Source organism: Siphateles boraxobius, unplaced genomic scaffold (assembly GCF_051911475.1).
Source record: "Siphateles boraxobius isolate OS27281-9 unplaced genomic scaffold, OSU_SipBor_1 29, whole genome shotgun sequence".
Taxonomy (NCBI): Eukaryota; Metazoa; Chordata; class Actinopteri; order Cypriniformes; family Leuciscidae; genus Siphateles; species Siphateles boraxobius.
Genome location: NW_027508908.1, coordinates 475,316 through 501,134, shown reverse-complemented (window position 1 = coordinate 501,134; position 25,819 = coordinate 475,316). Strand labels below are relative to the sequence as shown.

The following is a 25,819-nucleotide window of genomic DNA, read 5'->3' as shown; positions in this document are numbered from 1 at the left end:
AGTTCACTATAAATCCGCATAGCAACAAGAAGCATAATTCAAAAACCACTGCAATCAAAACAATATGAACAATATGTTCACTCTATATGTGGATAATGTCGTTTTTCTTTAGGGCGCCATCTACAAATAAGTCATATAGATTTTGGATCCAGTTTATTGACAAACAAGTGAGTTGGATTTTGGTAGTAGCCGATAAGTGGGGCCTAACAGTGTCTAATAGAGGGAAATGCTGTTACAAAGTTAATCTGAAGGATAATAACCTTGTATAAATTTTGCCAGATTTAATAGCAAAAACATTAGAATGACAGATTTAACCATTTGTTTGTCAAAGACAAACTGTCGCATTAGGCTTGCTGCGGTAGTTTTCGTTACGCAGTGTTCGGCTGTACACAGATTACATTACCTGGCCTCCGTGGCGCACTGTTGTTTTGATTTTTTTTATAGAAATAAAAACTATTTAGTTCAGTTGGACAACGGATGCACACAGTGCAGCAGGAGTCATATTTTACTTATCATGTAACGAGTAAGGAGAGATGACTGACAGGATGGTGGCGGTGGATTTCATGTGCAACAGATCCTGAGCGTCATTGACAAGTATCTTATCTTGTAAAATGTGCAGTCACTGTACAGTGTAAAATCTAAATAGTTAGATTTAAAAAAAAAACCAAACCAATTACATTTAAAAACAAAGTAAAGTGAAATAGTAGTATGTTGCACAGACAAATGCTTAGTTAAGTTCACTTACACTAAAGTTCTAGTAACTAATAAATAATCAATAAAATGTAGGCTAATTGTTACCATTGTTGTGTTTTGTATGCTGCATGTTGAAATCAGTTTGTGACTTTTAACATGGTCAATTACAAAATATTGTCACACATATAAAGGTATTGTATCAAACCAATTAAAACTTTAACAAATTTTAAAAGATCATTAATCAACATGAAATATAGACTAGTTAAGGATTTAGATAGAAGATAGCTTAAATCTTTTAAGCTTTAAAGCTTTTAAATGCAACCTATTTATTATTTCCCTTCCTTTGAAACCAAATAACTGATTTCTTGTTGCATCGCTGCACCAATAGGAAGATAATTACAATGATATAAATTAAGTTTCAAGTGACCAACCAAATGGAACACTGATCACCACAATGGTGAGTTCAAACAGTGCAGAATTGGAGGGAATGAGAATGAAGAATTGCTCCGCCTTAAAACATTTTTTTTTCTTTTTGACAAAATGGTACTCAAACCAATCAATTAATCTTATCTTGGTAGCTTGGAGTAAACAAGGTACAGATTACTAAATGTTTACAATTAAGTTAGTAAATTTAACTTAAAAGTGTTAGTTTGAACAACTGTTGGATTTTACAGTGTACAAAGCCCCTGTACACAGAGTACACATGATCGGAAATGCGGAAGTAAGCGTGCATTCTAAAGCGATTTCAATACCCTGCATATAGATAGCGGCTTCCTGATGCCCCATGAATAATATGGGCCTATCCACAGAGCACCCATGATAGCAAATTCAAAGTCGAAAGTGAAAAGCGAGCACGCATTCAAAATCCCCCTGTCCCTCCGGTGTTATCGGTAAAACTGTTGTTGTTGCAAGTTTATACGGTGTGAAAATTTCTTCACTGTGACATACCTTTGTCACATTCTGCCAGTGGTCTGTGTTGCAGATCTGTTACTTTGGCTATTGGCTATTTCCAATTTATTGTCCTTGAATTGAGTTTTGACATTGATTATTTTCAATGTTTATTTTAGATCGGAATGAACTGAAGGAAGATTATATCACTTGCCATCAATGTGGGATGCATTTCACAAAACAAGCAAGCCTTACACAGCACATGAGAATTCACACTGGAGAGAAACCGTTCACCTGCCCTCAGTGTGGAAAGAGTTTCAGATTGAAACAAAGCCTTGAGGTTCACATCAGAATTCACACGGGAGAGAAGCCATTCAACTGTTCTCTTTGTGGAAAGAGTTTCACTGCCAAACAAAGCCTTAAAATTCACATTAGAATTCACACTGGAGAGAAGCCGTTCACCTGCCCTCAGTGTGAGATGAGCTTCTCACAACAAGAATACCTTAAACGTCACATAAGAACACACACTGGAGAGAAGCCGTTCACCTGCTCTCAATGTGGAAATAGTTTCAGAGTGAAACGAAGCCTTGAAAGTCACATGAGAACTCACACTGGAGAGAAGCCTTTCACCTGCCCTCAATGTGGAAAGAGTTTTACAGTAAAACAAAAGCTTGAAAATCACTTGAGAATACACACTGGAGTGAGGCCATTCTCCTGCCCCCAGTGTGGAAAGAGATTCACAGTGAAACAAAGCCTTGACAGTCACATGACTATTCACACTGGAGAAAAGATGTTCACCTGCCCTCAATGTGGAAAGAGTTTCGCTGTAAAACGAAACCTTGACAGTCACATGAGAATTCACACTGGAGAGAAGCCTTTCGTCTGCCCTCAATGTGGGAAGAGTTTCGCAATGAAAAACAACCTTGGGAGACACATGAAAATTCACATTGGAGCAAAGCCTTTCACCTGCTCAGAGTGTGGAAAGAGTTTTGCAGTGAAATATGGCCTTGAGATTCACATGAGAATTCACACTGGAGAGAAGCCTTTCACCTGCTCAGAGTGTGGAAAGAGTTTCACAGTGAAATATGGCCTTGAGAGTCATATGATACTTCACACTGGAGCGAAGCCTTTCATCTGCCCTGATTGTGGAAAGAGTTACACATTGAGTCAAAGCCTTGAGAGACACATGAGAATTCACACTGGTGAAAAGCTTTTCACCTGCCCTCAATGTGCGAACAGCTTCACAAGACATGGACACCTTAAACGTCACATGAGAATTCATACTGAAAAGAAGCCTTTTCAACAGAGTGGGGGAATTTCTTCCTCCGCTTGTGTGCAGCATCCACCTGAATGAAGTGACTGCAGTCATATTGTACCAGAAACCCCACCAGCTATCAGAGGAGAGAGAAGTAGTCAATATTTTATATAATTACGATAATTAGAAGTCCAGTGGGACAATTTGGTTGCGATGCCATGTTTACACGCCTACTCAAGCAAGTGTTTCTATTGTTCATTATTATAGGAGACGCTGAACCTCAGCAAGAATACGTTGTAAATTGTAAACATTTGGTACAAGGAAAACTAGACCTAAATAAAATGCATTAACCAAAACTTTTTACAATTAGTTAACCGTAGTCATAATCTCAGTTAATCATTTAAAAATTGAGTCAGTTGAGTAGCGGTGCCATCCACTGGCAGTAACTCTGCAGCTTCTTCCGATCATGGGTGTGTTTCCTGTACAACGACACAACTCGCTGCTTCACTACCATTGTACGATGCATCGTTGAAGAAATCAACTAGCTAGTCACAACTGTTTCCCGAAAACAATATTGTCCAAAGTTTTTGTTCAACCACGTTTGTTCATCTGATGACTGATTCTCATTTTTCTCATTTATTTTGCTTTATTTCCAGATTCAATCATAGGCTCTTACGTAGAGCTTGTTCGCATATCTTCAATAATGACGCTTTAAATCTCTGAACAAACTGAAAGAGGTAAATGACATTTGTATGTATTCTAAATAAGACACAGATTGTACTGAATGCCATCTTACTTATTTTACTCAAGATAAGGATTCATTGAGTCCACATGTCATGCAAACAAGAAACTCTGCTTGTACCGGTAACCACAGGTTGAGATCTGTCGTTCAAACCACACAACTTTGCGATGGTTTATGAGCATGAGTTAATGAGCATGTCCTGGTGGGTCATAGATGCTCCTCCCTCATGCATCTTCTTTCTCCCCGAACTACACTCTGGGGTGTCGAGATAGTTGGTACTTTTGCTTAGTAACCTCTAATGCTTCAAATTACTAGAATGTGGAGGGACTGGTATGAGAAGATGCTCTGGTTGAAGAGGCACTCATGATCTATCTCTCACCTGGTGCGACATCTTCTCTGAAGGCTCCGGTCTTGCCCTCTAAACCATGTCAAATGACATCTAGACTGGTGGAAAAAGCCTATGCGGTGGCAGGTCAGGCTGTTGGAGCTCTGTACTATGGCGGTGTTGCAGGCTTATCAGGCTGACCACCTGAAATACCTCTCACCCTCCGCGCCAATAGCAGGCCAATAACCTCAATAATAACCTCTCAATAATAACCTCTCAGGCCAATAACTTCAATAACCTCTTCACTGCTGTGTCAATACACCGTAGTCAAGAGGTTCAGATAGGCTAGGGTTCAGTCTGCGGCATTTAAATGCTACTTCCCCCTTAAGTCTCAGACTCTTTCAGCCCCCGCAACCTCTTCTAACTCTGGACCCAGCATGGATACTTGGAGGGAGCCCACGCCTTCTGAAAAAAAGGTGTTATTACACATTTCTGGCTGGTTCATGAGGAAGCTACACTCAAAAAAACGATATGTTGGCTTTAATTACATTTTTATGTCAACAGGTTCCATAAATTAACTTTTTTATGTCAATAGGTTCCATAAATTAACTTTTTAATTGCACATAACTGGGTTAGGCTACGTTAAACAAACATAATTTTTTCATCTAACTTCAACACACTCAAATAAATTATATGTTGGCTTTAATTAACTTTATGTCATCAGGTTCTGATATGTTGGCTTTAATTAACTTTTTTATGTCAACAGGTTCTACTATGTTGGCTTTAATTAACTTTTTTATGTCAACAGGCTGCACATAACTGGGTTACGTTGAAGCAGTGTTAAAGTTAATGAGATAATTAAGTGAATAATTAAATGTGATGATTGAGCATTATTGAAGACACCTGATGTTAACAAGCAGAATCACTGAAAGAGAAAACAGGAATTTAAAGTCATCATTATGGTGATCAGTGTTTGTTTTAGTTGGGCTCTTGGCCCTCTCATTATTAACTTTAGATTTTGTTTGGCTGTTGTACTTGAGTAATAACAGCCAGATGAACCAATTGAAAAGGTCATCTGATAGTGATGGTTGTGTTTTAACATAATCATTATTTCACAATTATTTGACCTGAATTACTGATCTCTTATAGAGCCCAATTTATGATTTACGTTTACCTTATGGATTACTGCAGCACTGTCATTGTAGAGCATACCATTTTTATCATTTTCACTGAAATCTAAATGATCAAATCAATTTAAAAAAAATACACTTCTAAAAAAATTTATATTTTATCAAGGCACACACGGACATCAAGATTTAGTGTATGAATCTCAGCAATGGTGACAAATAGATCACCTCTGAACATAAGCTCATTATTTATTCATGCAGCAATGCATGATGGGAGCCATGAATGAGTTTTGATTGGTTGCACCCAGAATGCACTGCAACATGCTTTATAATCGTCAGCATCGTAGAGATTCATAGGCTGATTCTTGATGTCTGTGTGTGCCTACATAAGCCATTGTTTAGAAGTTTTTTTGTTTATTTATTGATTTGATCATTTGGATTTCATTGAAAAGTGTAAAAATGTTATGCTCTACAATGAAAGTGCTGCTATAATCCATAAGGTAAACTTGACTCAGAATTTGGGCTCTATGTGAGTTCTGTGATTTAGGTCAAATGAATGTGAAATGATTATGTTAAAACACAACCAACACCATCAGATCATCTTTTCTATTTGTTCATCTGGCTGTTGCAACTCATGTACAGCAGCCAAACAAAATCTAAAGTTAATAATGTGAGGGTCAAGAGCCCAACTAAACCAAACACCGATCACTATTATGGTGAATTCCGGTTTTCTCCTTCGTGATTCTGCTTGTTAACACCAGATGTCTGCAATAATGCTCAATCATCACTCAATTATTCACTTAATTATCTCTTTAACTTTAACACTGCTTCGGTGTTCATTTAACACTCTGCTCAGAAATTAATTGGGACGCTTAAAATGAATTAATTCCATGATGTTGAAGTTGCATGAACAAATTATGTTTGTTACGTTTGTAACGTAACCCAGTTATGTGGGACCTGTTGGCATAAAAAAGTTAATTAAAGCCAGCATATCATTTTTTTGTGTGTAAAAGGCTGCGTTTGGAGCAGGGATAATGCTCCTCGTTCTCTCGTCCAATGCCACTTATTTTGCTCTTAATTGCCTCTAACTAGTGATGGGGAGTCGACTTCTAAAGAGTCGATTCCTCGACTCTCAATAGCTCTAGTGTCTGAATCGACTCCAAGACCGGAATATCGTCTCTGTATTATGTTTATAAAGACGCAAAGTGTGTGCCTGTTATTTTTTTACAGTCTATGGTTCGACTGGAGGACACTTTGTGCTTCTCGTAGTGACGTTCGTACTTTATGACCACTGAAGGGAAATAAATGCAATATTTATCAAATACACAGACGTTTCGGATACTTTCTATTTAATACTTCAGTACTGCTTAATACAGCGTCTGTTTGTACAATAAAGTTCAACATAAGTCTACTATCAATGAAGTGGTGTTTTCATGACACAATATAACATCGCGGGTACATTAAAAGAGTGTTTACTGTTATTAAAAACAGATTTGTCGATCAGAATGTCCCATCCAGTACTGGAGTGGGAAGGAAGGTGTTTTTTTATTCCTGACTCTATATTGATTGAAAGTAAATGGAGTCGAGGAGTCGACTCCGCAGACTCCAATATTAGGAGTCGGGAATCGGAGTCGACTCCAAAAAACCCTGAATCGAACACCCCTACCACTAACTTCCCAAGGAAAACATCCACTAAAAACAGATCTCATGAGGGCCAACACCATACACAGCCTCACACTTACATAGGTAAGACATTATTTTGATTAATAATTATCATTGTAGGACAGGTAAGAATGCACATTTAAATTGATTCAGCCAAAGCTTTACTTAAAGTGTAACTTTGCCTATTTTCAACCTGTTTTGTATAAACAATGTCGATAGTATATGTATTTGAGCAAGGTTAACTCGTTCTCTCTGTTACCTGACTGAGAAATTCACGTTTATTTGTTTCAAGTTTATAGGTGGACTTTTGACAGCTCCAGGGCTTTTTGTGAAAAAGACATGTTATACTTCTGCATTTCTGTATTCCCGCCCCAGGGACCAGATGAGGGCCGGATCTGGGCCGACACTATGTTGCTGTCTGGGACAGCCGAATTGACAGAGAGTTATTAACAGAACTGTTGTTGTATAGGTAGGTTTATCACTGAAAACTTTATTGTTATATGTCTTCTCTTTAAACAGAATTATGATAAAAATGTAAGACTATAGCAACAGCTTTCTTACCTGTACGCGATGGCGCACTTTATAAGGTTGGGTGAAAAAATTTCCCCTTCATTTGGCCTAAAACACTGTATTCTTAGTCATATTTTGATTATAATTGACTACAAATGTTGACTACAAACTCGGAGGTTTTTCAGATTTTTCATTACGGCATCCTCTCCATATTTATGATTCTTTTGCAGCCTTTGGCCACTGCTACAACACACTGGATCCTTCACTGGAAACCGAAAATAACTCACTCCCGCTAAACGTTTACTCTTTGAATTCAATAAAAGTCTACACCATTATAACTAAAAGTTTGCTAAGAAGTATTTCCAATTAAAGCAAGGCGGTATTTGACTCTGGTCAGGCGTATCCATGTAGCAGACTGGTGGGAGTGGCCTTGGACGGCAACATGCCTAGTGCATTATGGGTGTTGAAGGTGTCCTACCTATTTGTAAAGATTGTAAAGGTGTCCTACCTATTTGTTTTCTCTATTCAGGTAGCACCGATTTTATTTTTTATTTTAATTGCATTTCTACGGCATAGACAGCCAAGTTGTATTGAAAGCCCATTTTGCCTTCAGTGAATTGACAGAAAGAATAAATTACATCAATGGCTTATTATTTACACCGCTTTTACTCTTTCTCAAAGATCATTCCATATAATATTTGGCCTAGTCAAATTTTGATACCATCATGACATTTTTGAAAGCTTTATTCCAATTTACAGATTACATTATTTCAACTTCTAAATAAACCGTTTCACAAAAGTTGCAGCTTTGGTCTGGTTTTGTTTTCCTATAGTAAACATGTGATATGTATGTTGTTGTTTTATTATGATATTACAATTGCAAATATCGCAATTGTAATATTTTTCTTTATTTTAATATATAATTAATATTTTAAATTTGCTATATGAATATGTGACACACGCTCTTTTCAGTCCACCTTTTGTATGCTTATTATTTTCTTTGTATTCCAAGGTAACACTATTAGACAACTGCCCTCTTGTGGTTTGCTCTTTAAATAAACAATATCTAATGAATAATTACATCACTATTACACTGTTTTCCCTTAATTTGTTTGGAAGACGAAAAAATAAAAATAAAGAGACAGCAGTAGCAGTATTTTGTGACGTGCAAAAAAGATATGATATGCTGGAGAGAGGGGTTAATGATTAAGTTACAGGGAATTAGAGTTTTTTTAAATTGATATAAAAACAGCAGGTTGAAAAGTTGGGGAGAAAATTGAGTATTACATTTTCCATAGAGAAACCCAAAGGGATGTTTTTTACAAGGAAGAAAATCAATGAAGGTATTAATCTAAAACTATAAAAACAACTGGTTTTTCTGATTATTGTCAGGTTTTAGAGTATAGAACATAATTTGCAGACAATATGAAGAAAACATGATGGCAAAATTAGGAAAAATTATATTAACAGGAACAGGAATAAAGGACACACTGGAAATTGGTGTGAATGAACTACTAGGTTACTCACGTAACCTCAGTTCCCTGAGTTAGGGAACGAGTATTGCGTAGCTATACGCAGTGGGGGAAACTCCTTTTCCTCGATTTACTGAAGCCTTTATGTAAAGCGCATTTGCAGCTGCACAGCTAGAACATGAGCGTCTGGCTCGCTCATAGGCTGCGCTGCGGCAACTGCACATCCAATGGCGCAGGCGCCTCTGACGTGCAACCAATGAGATCACTCAGCGTCATACACGTCAGAGCCCGCCAAGGGGGCGTGACCTCAGTCTATAATAGTCCCCGAATTCGCCATTATAGCAGGTTTAACGACTGAAGCGACAACTTGCCATGTTACTATAGTGCGGCTGGCTACGCAATACTCGTTCCCTAACTCAGGGAACTGAGGTTACGTGAGTAACCGAGTAGTTCCCTTTCGAACGGTCACTTCGTATTGCGTAGCTATACGCAGTGGGGACGCCATGCAAAACGCCGCACTGAGTAACTGGCTGCCACTGCAACTCAGGCCCCTGAGCATACAGAACAAGCCATAACCGCATAATTATGTATAAATAGACCAGACACCGTCAGGTCTAAAATAGTACACATCAGTTAGAAATAACCCAACATACTACACCAATGAACCCAGACACTGTCGGGGTTATTGGTATATGAACATATAACCAGTCAAGTGGGTTTATATATGAAATTATAACCGGCCAAAGCAGGTTTTATATATGTATGGAATATAACCGGCAAAAGCGGGTTTTATATATGTCATATAACCGGCCAAAGCGGGTTTTATATATATGTAAATATAACCGGCAACAGCGGGTTTATGCATGAATACAACCAGCCAGCAGCGGGTTTTATATATATATATGTGAATGTGATAGTGCACAGTAATATATGACAAGACAAGCCACCGACGGGTCTTAATCATACCGAAAGCACCTTCGCCTGCAGGGAAGGCACTTCCCTATTATAGAAACTCATAAATGTGGAAGGCGAGGACCAGCCGGCCGCATCACAAATATCACTAATGGGAAGCCAGATGACCAAGCCCATGACGAGACATACCTCTGGTCGTATGGGCCTTGATACCTATAGGGCAAACTTGACCCGCTGCGGTATAAGCCATAGAAATAGCATCCACTATCCATCTAGACAGTCTTTGCTTAGTGACTGGATCCCCCTTGGATCTACCACCAAAGCAGACAAAAAGCTGTTCTGATTGTCTAAAAGACGCAGAAAGCTCCCGATAGATTCTCAGCGCTCAGACAGGGCAGAGAAGATTAACCTCTCCATCCTCTGCAGAAGGAGGGAGGGCTGATAATGTCACCACCTGTGCTCTGAACAGTGTTGAGAGCACTTTAGGAACGTAACCATGTCTGGGCTTGAGGATGACTCTGGAGTCATCTGGACCCAACTCCAAACATGCAGGGCTCACAGAGAGCGCCTGCAGATCTCCCACTCGTTTGATAGATGCCAACGCCATAAGGAGAGCGGTCTTCAGCGAGAGGGTTTTTAGATCAACCGATTGGAGCGGTTCGAAAGGCGGACCTTTCAGAGCCCCCAGGACCGTGGAGAGGTCCAGAGGCGGCACAGACGGAGGCCTGGAGGGGTTCATTCTCCTCGCACCTTTCAGGAATCTTACGACCAGGTCGTTTCTTCCCAGTGACTGGCCAGCCGTCAGAACATGATGTGCTGCTATGGCTGCCACATACACTTTGAGCGTGGACGGGGAGCAACCCGCGTCCAGCAGCTCCTGTAAGAATGAGCGAACCACTGATATCACACATGACTCTGGGTCAGCCTGATTTTTCGAGCACCAGCTGGAAAAACCTGACCATTTTGAAGCATACAGGCGCCGAGTCGACGGCGCCCTGGCTTCAGATATAGTGCTTAAAACCTTCTCAGGAAGGTCCTTGGGTACCCGTTGAGGGGCCAAACATGAAGGGCCCATAAATCGGGTCTCAGATGCCACAATGTCCCGTTCACCTGTGTGAGGAGGTCTTTCCTCAGTGGGACAGGCCATGGGATTGTGTCCGATAACTGAACTAATTCCGGGAACCACGATCTGGTTTTCCAGAGAGGGGCCACCAGAAGGACTGGGCACCCGCTCTCTCTGACCCGTTTGATGACTTGTGGAATCATCGAGACGGGGGGGGGAAAGGCATAAAAGGGACGGTTGGGCCAGACATGGGCCAGCGCGTCCCTGTTCTTCGAGAAGAACAATTTGCAGTGGGTGTTGATTCTCGAGGCGAAAAGGTCGATTTCGGCCTCGCCAAACACCTTCCATATTAGACTGACCGTCTGTGGGTTCAGGGACCACTCGCCGAGGGGAGTGTTGTCCCATGAAAGCATATTCGCGCCCACATTCTGGACGCCCGGGATATGCGCTGCTCTCAGAGAGCTCAGGTTGGTTTGTGCCCATATAGAGGAGGTCTCTCGCCATCGCATGCAGGTTCCCTGACCTGATGCCCCCCTGGCGATTCATGTAGGCCACCACTGACGTATTGTCTGTGCGGACTAACACGTAGTGACCTCTGAGGTTCGACAGAAATGCCTTCAGGGCCAACCCAACTGCTTTCATCTCCAGACAGTTGATATGTAAGCTCTGCTCCGTGCTCGACCAGAGGCCGGATGCAGGCATGCCCTCGTGCAGCGCTCCCCAACCCAGGTTGGACGCATCTGTAAGAACCACTTTCCTCCTGGAAATTGTTCCCACTGTCACCCCCTCGTGGTGCCAGTTCTGAGCCCGCCAGGGAATCAGGGTTCTTAAACAACCGTGATTCACCATAACGCGCAAGCTGCCTGACTGCCATGCATGAGTTGGCCCACAGCGTTTCAGCCAATGCTGCATCGGGCGCATGCGCAGTAATCCCATGCGGAGTACTGGCAATGCTGCTGCCATGAGACCAAGCAGTTTCTGAAATTTCTTCAGTGGCGCGCGCTCGCGCAATCTGAAAGTGCCTGCAAGCGCTCGCACCGAGAGCGCGCGCTCTGTGTGAGTCACGCTGTCATAGCTCTCGAGTCTAAAACTCAGCCCAGAAAGATCATGCTCTGGCTGGGGGTTAGTTTGCTTTTTGAAACATTGATTGTGAAACCCAGGCATTTTAGATGGCCGAGAATCAAATCCCTGTGAGCTAATAGCTCGATTCTCGACTGTGCCCGCACCAGCCAGTCGTCGAGATAATTTAACATGCGCACTCCCTGAAATCTCAGAGGAGAAAGCGCTGCATCCATACACTTCGTGAATGTACGGGGTGCCAACGATAGACCGATCGGCAGAACGGTGTATTGATAAGCCCGGCCCTCGAAGGCGAATCTCAAGAATGGCCTGTGACGAGGATTTATTTGAATGTGAAAGTAAGCATCTTTCAGATCCATTGTGACAAACCAATCCCCCGGGCGCACTTGCGCGAGGATATGTTTGATAGTTAACAATTTGAACGGCCGTCTCATGAGAGCTTTGTTCAAATGTCTCAAATCTAGAATGGGTCTGAGACCGCCGTCTTTTTTCGGAATCAGAAAATAGCGGCTGTAAAAACCCATATTTTTTAGCGCGGGGGGGACTAATTCTATCGCCCCTTTTGCTAATAGATTTTGTACTTCGGTGCGAAGCACGTGACCCACGTTGCTTCTCACCTAAGTCTCGAGAACCGCCTGAAATTCCGGGGGTCTGCGAGCGAATTGGAGCGAGTAACCTCGCTTTATAGTGTTTATGACCCAACTCGACACATCGGGGATAGCTTGCCAGGCTAGAACCCGTGTGGCTAGGGCTTGACACACTGATTGGGGCTGGTCGCCTAACGTAGGGGGACCTGATACCCTTATATTGTGATTTGTGCACACATTGAGTATTGGACTGACTGTACAAGCATTTGCGTGTGGGGAAGTCAGTGTTACAACGGGGGAGGGGCCACCTAGTGAAGGGGGACCGTGAACCCATATATTGTGATTTGTGCACACATTGAATGTTGGACTGACTGCACAAGCATTTGCGTGTGGGGAAGTCAGTGTTACAACAGGGGAGGGACCGCCTAGTGAAGGGGAACCGTGAACCCATGTGTTGTGCTTGTGAAACTGATAGCTAACATTTTGAACGGCCGTCTCATGAGAGCTTTGTTCAAATGTCTCAGATCTAGAGTGGGTCTGAGGCCGCCGTCATTTTTCGGAATTAGAAAATAGCGGCTGTAAAAACCCGTATGTTTTAGCACAGGGGGGACTAATTCTATCACCCCTTTTGCTAATGAATTCTGTACATCGGTGCGAAGCATGTGACCCACGTTGCTTCTCACCGAAGTCTCGAGAACCGCCTGAAACTTTGGGGGTCTGCGAGCGAATTGGAGCGAGTTGCCTCGCTTTATAGCGTTTATAACTCAACTCGACACATCGGGGATAGCTTGCCAGGCTATAACCCGTGTGGCTAGGGCTTGACACACTGATTGGGACGGGCCGCCTAACATAGGGGGACCTGATGCCCTTATATTGTGATTTTTGCACACATTGAGTGTTGGACTGACTGTACAAGCATTTGCGCGTGGGGAAGTCAGTGTTACAACAGGGGAGGGGCCGCCTAGTGAAGGGGGACCGTGAACCCATATATTGTGATTTGTGCACACATTGAATGTTGGACTGACTGCACAAGCATTTGCGTGTGGGGAAGTCAGTGTTAAAACAGGGGAGGGGCCACCTAGTGAAGGGGGACCGTGAACCCATATATTGTGATTTGTGCACACATGGAATGTTGGACTGACTGCACAAGCATTTGCGTGTGGGGAAGTCAGTGTTAAAACAGGGGAGGGGCCGCCTAGTGAAGGGGGACCGTGAACCCATATATTGTGATTTGTGCACACATTGAATGTTGGACTGACTGCACAAGCATTTGCGTGTGGGGAAGTCAGTGTTACAACAAGGGAGGGGCCGCCTAGTGAAGGGGGACCGTGAACCCATGTGTTGTGCTCGTGTGCTTTATTTGGGTCGCCGTGAAAACGGCGTTTGTTTGCAAAGACGCGCTCACTGCTGCGGGCCTGTTTACAATAATAAAATCCCCAGCCGCCTGAACTGTACAGGGGGCTGTGGGAAGTTTTGCTGGCTTCTTTGAGGGTGGTCCGGCAAGCGCAGGACACGTGCCCTCTCTTTCCTTTGCGTGCTAGGACGGCTTTGGCGGGAAGCGTTCGGCATCAGCCGCAGGGCGGGGCTGAGAGGCCTGTTTCGCCGGCTTTGCTGGTCGGCGCCAGCTAGCACGGTTAGTTCCACTCGAGCTCGAGGTCCGGGGCGGCCTGTGTTAGGATCCGAAGCATTTCAGCGTCGGAGTTAGTCCTGCCTCGCTGGGTCCGCCGAAAGAGACGAGGCCCGCCACGTGGTGGTGGGGGGGCGCTGATCTCCCTCGAACGGGACCGGAGATGACTGAGCTGGAGTGAGTGAAGCACGCGGGGACGTGGCCGGCGTGCATTCACAAACGTCCGTGCTCTCTGGATGCCGTTGGCTGCGGCGCTTCTTCTTCCTCGGCTGAAGTAGGGCCGGAGAAGGGAGCGCGGGTGATGCGGCGCCGCCGTCTCGAGAGAGAGCTAACGTTAGCCGAGTTCGCAGCACGGAGATAGGCATGCACGCGCAGGCCGCACATCCGCCGACAGAGAGTGCATTCTCTGCGTGGTAGAGTCCCAGGCATGAAATGCAGCTCGCGTGTTCGTAGGCCTCGCATAACACGAGGCATATGGAACAACGCTGATACAGATATAAACACATAATAAACAGATATTGAAAAGGATATCGCCGGATAGCCACAGGAGAGACGGCGTCAGGAGAAACACGGTTGAGATGTGTAGTCTGCTGAACTGTAGCTCGCTCAGGCTGAAGGCTTGTTCGACGGCGAAGGCTCAATAAATGGTCAGAGACGTGAAGTTTGTCGCTGAAGGAGTAAAATCTGCTATAATGGCGAATTCGGGGACTATTATAGACTGAGGTCACGCCCCCTTGGCGGGCTCTGACGTGTATGACGCAGAGTGATCTCATTGGTTGCACGTCAGAGGCGCCTGCGCCATTGGATGTGCAGTTGCCGCAGCGCAGCCTATGAGCGAGCCAGACGCTCATGTTCTAGCTGTGCAGCTGCAAATGCGCTTTACATAAAGGCTTCAGTAAATCGAGGAAAAGGAGTTTCCCCCACTGCGTATAGCTACGCAATACGAAGTGACCGTTCGAAAGGGAACATGGCAGAAGATCAATTTGCAGGGTTTTTTATTTATTTATTTTTTAACAATGACAGATCTGATGAGGAGAATATAGTAATGGACATTACGGGGAAATAAACCCAGAAGATGGCAGTAGTGCAACGCCTCTGGATGCAAGCTGCTGTTAATTCCCAAAGAAGAAGAATAACTGACTGATGGAGCGATTTGGAAAATAAACTGGATCGAACATTTCCTGTAGATAAAGATGGATCTGCGTGAAGACAACCAGACCACACCAAATGTGAAGACGAAAACATGTCAGTCATCAACAAGGCAAGAATGGACGAATGAAGGACCGTGTAAGTTTGTTATTTATTTATTTATTTATTTTAAACACAAAGCATTTTGGGTCATTTTATTGGGTTATTCTTTATATTTTTACCCATACACTGGGTAGTTATTCTGTAACTCAGCTGCTGGGTGATTTTTTTATTGTCAATACAAATGATGAACACCCCTCACATACCCAACGCTGAGTCAATGTCAAGCATCGCTGTCATCGCTGCCGTGCTGACTATAATAGGAGCGCTATTGATGTAGTGCGCTTGCGTGCTGTGTTCGCGCTATGCATTTGACGGGTTGAAACTTATGTCTGACAGACGAGATGACACAAGGTAAAGCTGTTTTTGATGTAACTTTTCAAACACGAATATATAAGATTGTCATTTAATGAACTGGAACAGCCTGAGACAATTTTTCTTCCCACAGATTCCCATAGGCTTGCTGCTCCGGTCACATCCTAAAACGTTTACCAAAAATGCTTTTTGATTGTAATTATGTATTTGATTGTAAAAGACAGACTTGCCAATGAATAAAACAATATTGTAGCTTATATTAACTGGTCTTGATATATATAATAGATTTGAAAGTGCATATTTTATCAGTGGCGTCATGCCCATTCAAAGTGAGGGGGCACGTGCCCCCTCAGATTTTTCCTCCCTGGTCATTTTTTTTGTCACAACTTTATTCCTATTATGCTCCATAATACCAGAGCCTATAACGACTCAAATATTCTTCTGGATGTGTAATAAATCGGTCAGCATCAGCCCGCCCCTTTTTCCTAATATGGTGTCTGTGTATATCAAATCTAGAGCGCTACACGTGTTTCGCTCTAGAATCTTTGCTGTGTGTTCAAGCAACTCGCTCGTCTCGCACGTTGAGCTGGCAATGTTTTACAGATGGTCTTGAATTGGTAAGTGGGCAAAGCAACAAATCGGCATTGAATTAGTTATCGGATGAAATTAAAAGGTAGTGGGATTATTTGTGGTTAACCTGGAAATTTTAACTTGATCAAAAAGTTATGGATTTGATATTAGCTGCGAATTCAGAGCATTAACTTAAGTTGTGTCAGTGTAACGTTATCCATAGCTAGCCTAGTCAAACCGTAAACTAGTTGGCTAACGTTACTGCCTGCCATACAAAGCCAATAAGCCATAGTAGGTTACATGTACAAGTTACTAGTTTTTCTGTTAGCTCATAAATTACTCTTTACAAGTTCCTTATTTAAAATATAATAATGAGCAGTGTAACTACAGTATTTCAATGATTTTACTAAAGTAATGTTACATATTACATTTGATTTATTTACTTTTTTACATTTCTGTCAAATATTAACCATTTTCGAAATAAACGGGGTAGTGTTAACCTTATTCACCACTGAAATCTGTCAAACTTGTTTCAAAGTCCTTCATCACATATTAATATTAAAATAACTTAATTCTAGAGCACCACAAAGTCAGACCTCAGCACCTTTATGTACCTTTAATGTAAGATCATTCTTAGGTCACATACCAATTTAAAATCATAATATACTGCAATGGTACTGTTTTTAAAATCATGTGTAGTAGGCCTAAGTGTACAGTAAGTGTGTGTGTAAACATGCTTTAATGAAGTAGACTTCAAAAGCTTTTGAATTTGAGCTTCCAGTTCTTTCATCAACCTGTCTTTTACATAAACTTACAAAATAGATACTTTAACTTAGTCCTCAGATAGAGGAGGGTTGCTGCTAGCTCCGTTAAGGTATTTCTGTCCCTCCCAAACTGCATTGAAATGTTATGTTTAGCAGCCAGAATTAAAAAATTTCAAGGAGACTCCTCCTAACATGATCCATATCACCCGTCAGAAAACAATTGCAACGTCTCAGATTGTGCCCCCCCCCCAGAATTTTGGCTTGCATGACGGGGTATTTTATTATTTTAAATGAAAAGCCTGATTGACCTAGCCTGGTCCTACCATACTCTTGTACATTTCATTTGTGCAGAGAGTCTGGCCACTCCCCATTGACAATCGTTATCTTCATTGAAGGTGGGAACTCAGGGTGTGAACTACGGGGGAGCTAGGACATTGGCTCCCCTGAAAACGTGATTCGTGAAATTTTGAGGGGTCTCAAAAAATATTGACAATGTTTTATTTTGAAGTGCAATTTTAGTTTTTTGTAATGTGATCATCGTGGAGTATTATGTGTAAAATAGCAAAAAATATCATTCATGCACGCCAACGATTTGAACCTAATTCACTTCAATAAAGATAACTATACATGCTATTCTTGTCATGAGCATCAAGGGGTTGGTGCTGCGGTGCAAATTCCAATCATGTTTAGTACGTTAACTCAAAGATTCTTCAAAAAATATAAACGTTTGGAGGCCATTGATCTGCAATCGAAAGTCCTTGAAATTCATTCTGTGTTAAGGTACAGGCAAGGCATGTTATTCCAAATTTTGTGTTGTGGCTGGGTTGTTATAGGTCTGCCTGCGTGACTCTCGATGTCTTAGGCCTAATTGAACGGAGGAATTATGGTATTCTTCTGTAGCTTGACAAGTAATTTAACCCTTGTTCAAGTGAACTCAAAGACAGCCTTATAGACTATTTGGGGGTGTCTGTTTGCTGTATGACTTATAAATTTGTGTCGATAAAGTATAATAGGGTGAATCCTGTATTTAGTGTTTGCATGCATACACTTGTAACTGTTTTGTATTTTTGGAAGTCCTTGAAATTAATTGGTTTTATAGCGGATTGCCGCGGATTCCACGTCCTGTCTGAAAGAAGCTTCAGTCCTCGGCACGCCAAGTACACGAACAACCCCCATTGGCCGGGGAAAACCTGCGCAAACCCAGACGACGTACTGAAGGAAAATGAAAATTGAGCGGAAGTACGTAGGAGGGCGGAGCCAGGCTATAGCCCTATTCGCACGGGATTAGTAGTACCTGGTGATCTGTAGTCATTTGTAATAATTGCGGAGGTTGTCTGAGATCTTAATCCCACGCGAATCGGCCATGTCATTTGTAAAGTAAAAATTCCCCCGCAAATGACCTACCATATTTCACCGAACACTGAGGTCCTGTGATAATATTAGTCCCGTGCGAATTGGCATCTCTGTGATTTGGCAGGGTCGTTTATAATTTTTTCAAGGTTTTTGTTTCCTGTGCGCTTTTTTTAGTCATCTTTCGCAAAGAATGGAGGCTACGTGGGAGAGTTTTGTATAGTATTTTGGGTGCTGGGTAGGAATGGGAATCGAGAACCGGTTCTTCTTCAGAACCGGTGCCCAGTGAACCGATTCCTTGGAACCGTTAGTATGCCTGCTTAACGATTCCGCTTATCGGTTCCGCTCGTTGCAAATGTGTCATGACGTCAAACACGCGCTGCCTTGTTTTGGTTCAGAAGGCAGCAAACATGGCATCGAGGCAGAAGCGCTCTAAAGTTTGGTTATATTTTACGCGAAAAGACGACAATATGAGGCGCCGTCTAGGGCTTAATTCAAATTTCATTCACGCACACATATATGAAACACTTGCATACACGTATACTAAGTAGTCAAACGTACATGAAGGCCTACACTGCTGAATGCTCAAACAAATACATATGAAATGCACAACGACACACCTAAAGTCGCTCACGCACATACACGTAAACTCTACACACACGAGATGCGCGGAACTCTCCAGGCACATACTCACATGAGACGCACGCGCGCACACACAAACTCTCCACGCACATACTCATATGAGACGCGCGCACACACAAACTCTCCACGCACATACTCATATGAGACGCGCGCACACACAAACTCTCCACGCACATACACACACGCACTCAAACTTGCGCACATACTCAATGAGAGTATGACGGCGCCTCATAACAATACGGTCACTTGCAACACTTGTAAAATTTCCATTTCTTCAAGGGGGGGGGGGGACTACCTCCAATATGCAGAAACATTTGGCCATACACACAGCATGAACAGACTTTAGTCCCATGAAACTTAAACTGGAATGTCACTGTTTCTGTCACTGCGACTTCACGAACAGGCGAACGCGCACACACCACTTTTGAAGTAAAATTGAAAATTGAGGATGCAGTGCATGTAATGCATCTAGATATCGAATTGAACTGAATCGATGACATGATAATCGTAATCGAACCGAACCGTGAGACCAGTGTAGGTTCACACCCCAATACTCTAATTACTAATAATCAACAAACAAATTATTTAAATTATAAGTTCAATAAGTTAATACAAACAAACAAATTTGTACTTATTCCCTCACCCAATGAGAATCGATAAGGAATCGAATCGATAAGAAATATCGATAATGGAATCGGAATCGTTAAATTCTTATCAATTCCCATCCCTAGTCAAGTCACCTTTATTTATATAGCGCTTTTTACAATACAGATTGTATCAAAGCAGCTTCACAGTGATAACATGAAAATAATATAACAGAGTTTGTTTCTAAAAGAAAATTGAGTCAACGTCCACCTTAAGCAAGGCAGATCAATAATATTATTGAATATTAAATGTCCCCAACTAAGCAAGCCAAAAGCCAAGGCAAGAGTGGCAAGGAACCAAAACTCCATCAGGTGACAGAATGGAGAAAAAAACCTTGAGAGAAACCAGACTCAGTCGGAGGGCCAGTTCTCCTCTGGCCAACGAAGGAACAGTGCATGATTTAAGATTCGGGCAGCATTACAAGGCAGATTGGATCGGAACATTTAGAATATTTATCCATTTCCATCTTTTGGAAGTCCAAGTAATCACGCCGGTGTTGAGACGAGTTGTTGAGGATCAGTGCCGTCCACCATAGAGGGTCCATATCGCCGGTGTTGAGTCGTCTCTTCACAGGCTTTGTGATTGGGGTATCTGAAGTCTCCGTGAAAGGCTGGATACAAACTGGAGCTGACGAACGCCGAAAGGGAAAATAATTAGCGTAGCTGCTGTTCATAATGATTTCCATAACACGGGCGTAAATGATAAAAAACATGAAGACAGTGATTCTTGCGTCCCACAGTCACCCCCCTCCGTCCCCCACTCAACTCAGCCCTGCTTACTGACCTCTACCCCTAGTGCTGGGTCATATCGCAATACACCATACAACTATTCAATTTGCAGAAAGAGAAAGCTGAAAACCATCAGAAGAGCAAAAACAAAAAGAATGGTTAGATGGAAATGAATGACATGTATAACAGCATGCGGTAAGGCACATTCTTCTGTTCATGATATATCATACAGCTAGACCTATAATAACGACAAGATATTTCCAAGCAATAGCCTATTGACATAATATCCGGGAGATAAGTCAGTAATTCGAGTTAAATCACAGGCTTCGCTTATCCCGTGCGAATGCGCCACACGAAATTCAGATGTGGGGGGTAATTTCTAATTCACACGAGGTCCCCAGATAATACTAATCCCGTGCGAATAGGGCTTATGACTGACCCAGCTCTATGTCAAAAACGACACGATCTCATGAAAATGCGTATCTATACCACGAATTTTATTTCTCGTGCATAATTAAGGGTCTGACAATTTTGTTGCTTTGTGGAGTTTTCAGATTTAAAAACGTCTATAGATATAGAGGCTACACTCGTTCTGCGGTACCGTTGCTCTCACGGAACATTTAGTTTTAAATAAAATGTAGGCTATCGTCAGATGAAATACTGCAGGTGTCAGAGCTTTCTCCGTCCATCCAATAGATAAACATCATTGAAAGAGCGCGGATTTCTAGCGCATTTATTTGAAATTCTTAGGTAATATCTAAGGTATCTAAACACCCATTTGAGAGGCGGCCAAAATCTGACATTTTTGTGTCTGCACGGACGATGCGCATACAACAGCATGTGCGAGTGAATTGAGCACTTGAAAACAAAGTCCACTATACAGGGCACATATGCGTCAAACACATCTTTCCACGCACACGGCCAAAGATGTATACTTTGAAAGGCACACGCTATTGACTGCTCGAGATTGAGCGGAACAAAATTAAGTATACACGGGCCTTTAGTGTGCGCAAACATCTGAAGTGCACGCCCAGAAAGTAAAAATGTCTCGGCGAGTATCTTAGTAAACACAGTCCGTTATGCTTGAGTTAATGTAAACATTCTCGACTGTTTAAGTATATTACATTTTAAGACAATGTGTGTACAGTTTCAGTATATTGGATCCGTGCATTAGGAGCTGCGTAACAACACATAAGAATGAACCTCATTGGTTCTTGTAGAAGCTGAATTTATGTCTTATTTATATTTATGGAGATAGTAATATTTATATTTAATATATATTTAATAATAATGCAACAAAATAATACTTACTTGTTATAGTTTTACTGAATTGGTCAAAAACAGTGGAAATGTGATCTATGAAAACTCTGGCGGAGAGATATTTTTTTAAAGTCTGTTCACATTAAGCTTACCAGAGGTTTGAGTTTGTTCTTGTTCAGAGTAAACCCAAATGTGAACACCCAAATCAGTCAAACCCAAAGTTTTTTCATATCGTAATATATATCACAGGAAAAACTAAATTTTCTAAAAAAAAATGTTTTCAATATCTTGCAGCCCTAGACAGATGAGATGGATGTTAGTACCAGGGGTAACTTGAGCCTAACCGTGTCTAATATTTTTTTTTTCACCAAAAAAGAACTGGTTCGGAACTGGTGCTGGTTCAAAGTTGGTTCGGAGTTGGTTCAACTTGCGTTTGTTTTTCCACTGACTAGAGCGCCCAGCGAACGACGTTGTTACTCCTGTCCTGGCCGAGAACAGGTTCTTTGGCTGTCGAAACACAAAGAACTGGTTCGCGAATAGGTTCTCAAAATGCTCTGGTGGAAAAGGGGTAATAGAGGAAAAGGTAATAGCAAAGTGCATCTAAACGATAATACCCTTGTATAAGCCAAACCAGATTTAATTGCAAGACCTTGAGAATTAAAGGTTTAACCATTAGTATGTCAAAGATAAAACAGTGACTTCTTGTGCAAATCTAATTTTATTGTCTTTGAATTGATTTTTGACTTTTGATTTTGTGTATGCTTATTTTAGGTCTGAACGAAGATTATTTCACAAGATTATTTGCCATCAATGTGGGATATGTTTCACCAAGCAAGCGAGCCTCGAAAAGCACATTAGAATTCATACTGGAGAGAAACCGTTCGCCTGCTCCCAGTGTGGAAAGAGTTTTAAAGTGAAACAAAGCCTTGAGAGTCACATGAGAATTCACACCGGAGAGAAGCCTTTCAACTGCCCTCAGTGTGGAAAGGGTTTCACAGCGAAAACTACCCTTAATTTTCATATGAGAATTCACACGGGAGAGAAAGCTTTTACCTGCTCTCAGTGTGGAAAGAGTTTCGCAGAGAAAAAAAAACTTTATATTCACATGAGAATTCACAATGGAGAGAAGCCTTTCATCTGCTCTGAGTGTGGAAGGAGTTTCACAGTAAAACAAAACCTTGATAGCCACATTAAAATTCACACGGGAGAGAAGCCTTTCACCTGCCCTCAGTGTGGAAAGAGTTTCACAGAGAAACAAAACCTTAAATGTCACATGAGAATTCACACCGGAGAGAAGCCTTTCACCTGTTCTCAGTGTGGAAAGAGTTACACAATGAAGCAAAGCCTTGAGATTCACATGAGAAGTCACACCGGAGAGAAGCCGTTCTCCTGCTCTCAGTGTGGAAAGTGTTTCACAGTGAAACAAAACCTTGACAGTCACATAAGGATTCACACCGGAGAGAAGCCCTTCAACTGCTCTCAGTGTGGAAAGAGTTTCACAGAGAAGAAAAAACTTCATATTCACGTGAGGATTCACACTGGAGAGAAACCTTTCACATGCTCTCAGTGTGGAAAGAGTTTCACACAACAAAACCACCTTAAATGTCACATGATACTTCACACTGAAGAGAAGCCTTTTACCTGCTATGAGTGTGGAAAGAGTTTCAACATGAAACTGAAGGAATACAACTTTGTCAAATGTTTAATTTAGTTTCATATATAAACTGAGAAAGTTCTGTAACTTGAATTTAGCATTCAGCTGTGGAGCACGAAACTCCTGTCTTATTCTGTGTCTCTATATACAGCTGTCAGACGGGTTTTCTTTCTATTGTAAGTTAAATGAAACATGTTAATGAAACTCTTGGAGACTCTCGCTAAGCTTTTGTCTTAGCAAGAGAGAGTCCTGTCACTCCTGTTCTGGAGTCTCAGGGTTTGAATAAGTTTTTCCCTCTCTCTTTTAATACAGGTTACTAAACTGGTATACGAGTTTCCACCATCACAATGTAATCCCTCCCTCTTATAATGTATATATATTACAATGTTTGACTCAAGAAGTTAGACGATGTTGGAATGACTGCAGCTACCGACAAGCAATAAAAGAACTTCTGCTTGGAAAACTTCCTCCGTCTCCTGGTCTGAGCTTCTAACTTTTCTACAAGGAAAAAGTTCACTACAGATGGTGCCGTGAGCCGGATAGAATTAACTTCACCTGAATCCAGATTGGAATTCAAGCTCAAAGATCTGATTGCATTCCAGAGAGAATCTTACCTGAATCCAGAACTGAAATCTCCACTCAACAAAGACTGAGTTCCAGAACTGAAATCTCCACTCAACAAAGACTGAGTTCCAGAACTGAAATCTCCACTCAACAAAGACTGAGTTCCAGAACTGAATCCTGAAACTTCAAAGCTCAACAAAGAACAAACTTTTTTTGACTGAGTTCCAGATGGAATCCTTTCCGTATAAACAACAATTTGGTGAGTTTCACTCTATTCAAAGAACCACTGAAGACCAGTACAATCCTCTGCGCCGTCAGAGAACAGTTATCAGACAGCTGCAGTGTCTGACTAACAAAGTTACCCTTTAAAAGTTTATTTTAAAGATGAAAGTATAGCCTCTACGTTGCTAGAGAAGGTATCCTCTAAAGTTAGGGAAGGTTAACATTACGTGTTAATATTGGTGAACCTCTGTTCAAACAGGGATGTGTTTATCCTCTAAAAGTTAGGAAGGTGAAAGATCCTTTACATTTCCTTTTAGAGAAGATTAGCGTAGCGTGCTAATATTTTTTGTGTTACCCTTTGCTCTGGGCAAGGAAGGTTAACTGTGTTATCGAGTGTAGCCTCTTTTGAGCAGAGAAGATTTAGTGTTTTTGTTTGTTTTATCCTCTAAAAGTTAAGAAGGTGAAAGATCCTTTGCATTTTTCTTTTAGGGAAGATTAGCGTAACATGCTAATAGTTTGTGATGTGTTGGTAACAAGGAAGTTTAACAATAGTTGATTTGTGTTAACAAGTGTACCCTCTGTTGATCAGAGAAGTTTTAGTGTTTTTGATTGTGTGATAAAGAAACATCACAAAATGGTTAGAAAAAATGCTCGGCTGGTTCCAACAACGGAAAAAGGTGGTCTTGCTACTCCTTTGTGGTCAGATAGCGAATTTAAAACACTGTTAGGAGAACAGATGGATCTAATAGTCACTGAAAAAGTTAGACAAGAACTAACACAGAAATATGACATTCATTCAGATAAGAATTGGTCTGTAGAAGAGTGTAAAAAGGTTCTAGGAGCAAGTGTTCGCAAGAACAATGTGGAAGCAATTATCTGTTGTCACAGAGAATTTGGTTTAGCAGTAGCTACACAACAGTCTCAGCATAACTCAGAACTAGAAAAAGAGAACAAAGAGCTACGTGCTAGAATTTCTTCTTTGACTAAGAAATTGAACCGCAACAAACCTATAGAAAAAAATGATGTAGAAGAAGTTAGTCAGCCGGATAACATTTACCCTGACTTACGAGCGTTCTTTGAAACAGATGCGGCTCTCCGCCCAGTAACTGATGTGCCTGTAAATTCAGTAAATGTGTGTGGTGCTAGAAAGAGATCGCAGGGAATTGAGGGAACTTAAAGTGTTCCTCCCAACTCTTCTGTTGTCCAAATCCAAACTGTTGCAAAAGGACCTAAAGACATAGAGCGACTGTCCCAGAGCCTACCTTCAGCACGTAAACAGTTTTCTGAATTTAGAAGAACATTAATCAGCAAAATGCGTCTATATGACATGTCGTTAACAGAGGTCACACAGTTCATGTCACAAATTTTAACTGAAACTGAATTCAACAGTTTTGAATCTGCCGTGACTTCTGAACTACAACATGCCAGTAGAAGTGATATGAGAGAAGGTGTTTTGAAAATCCTAAAGAATATCTTAGGGCCCAAAATAGATTGGTCTAGAATTACTAGCTGTGTACAAAAGAAAGATGAAAATGTGTGCGAATATACTGAGAGGTTTTGTCAGTCAGCTGTAACGTACAGTGGAATAGTGGATGACTCTGAAAGTGTGCTTGATGACAAAGGACCACTGATTCGTATCTGGTCAGATGGACTTGTTGCTGAATACAGAAGAGCTTTGCCATTCCTAGATATAGCTTGGTCTAACAGAACTCTCAGAAGTAACTTAGACAGTTTGGCAGCATGGGAAAGAGATGCTGATGTTAAAGCCAAAGTGAGAGTAGCAGCAGCAGCTACATTTAGCACAACGCCACCAGTAAACAGGAGGTCTAAAAAAGAAGGCAAATGCCACTACTGTGGAAAATTAGGACATTGGGAGAAAGAGTGTAGGAAGAAGTTGCAAGATACAAAAAGAAA

The 25,819-nt window shown here is 41.7% G+C and overlaps 1 pseudogene across 1 annotated transcript in view; it reads left to right on the top strand.

The window, feature by feature from the left end:
• The window catches only part of LOC143754003 (uncharacterized), a 38,414-nt pseudogene extending 15,238 nt beyond the window's left edge, over positions 1-23,176 (top strand). The window contains exons 3-4 of the transcript XR_013207855.1: positions 1,761-2,934; positions 22,237-23,176. The product of XR_013207855.1 is annotated as an uncharacterized LOC143754003 (transcript). The remainder of the gene's footprint in view (positions 1-1,760; positions 2,935-22,236) is intronic.
• The last annotated feature ends 2,643 nt before the right edge of the window (positions 23,177-25,819 follow it).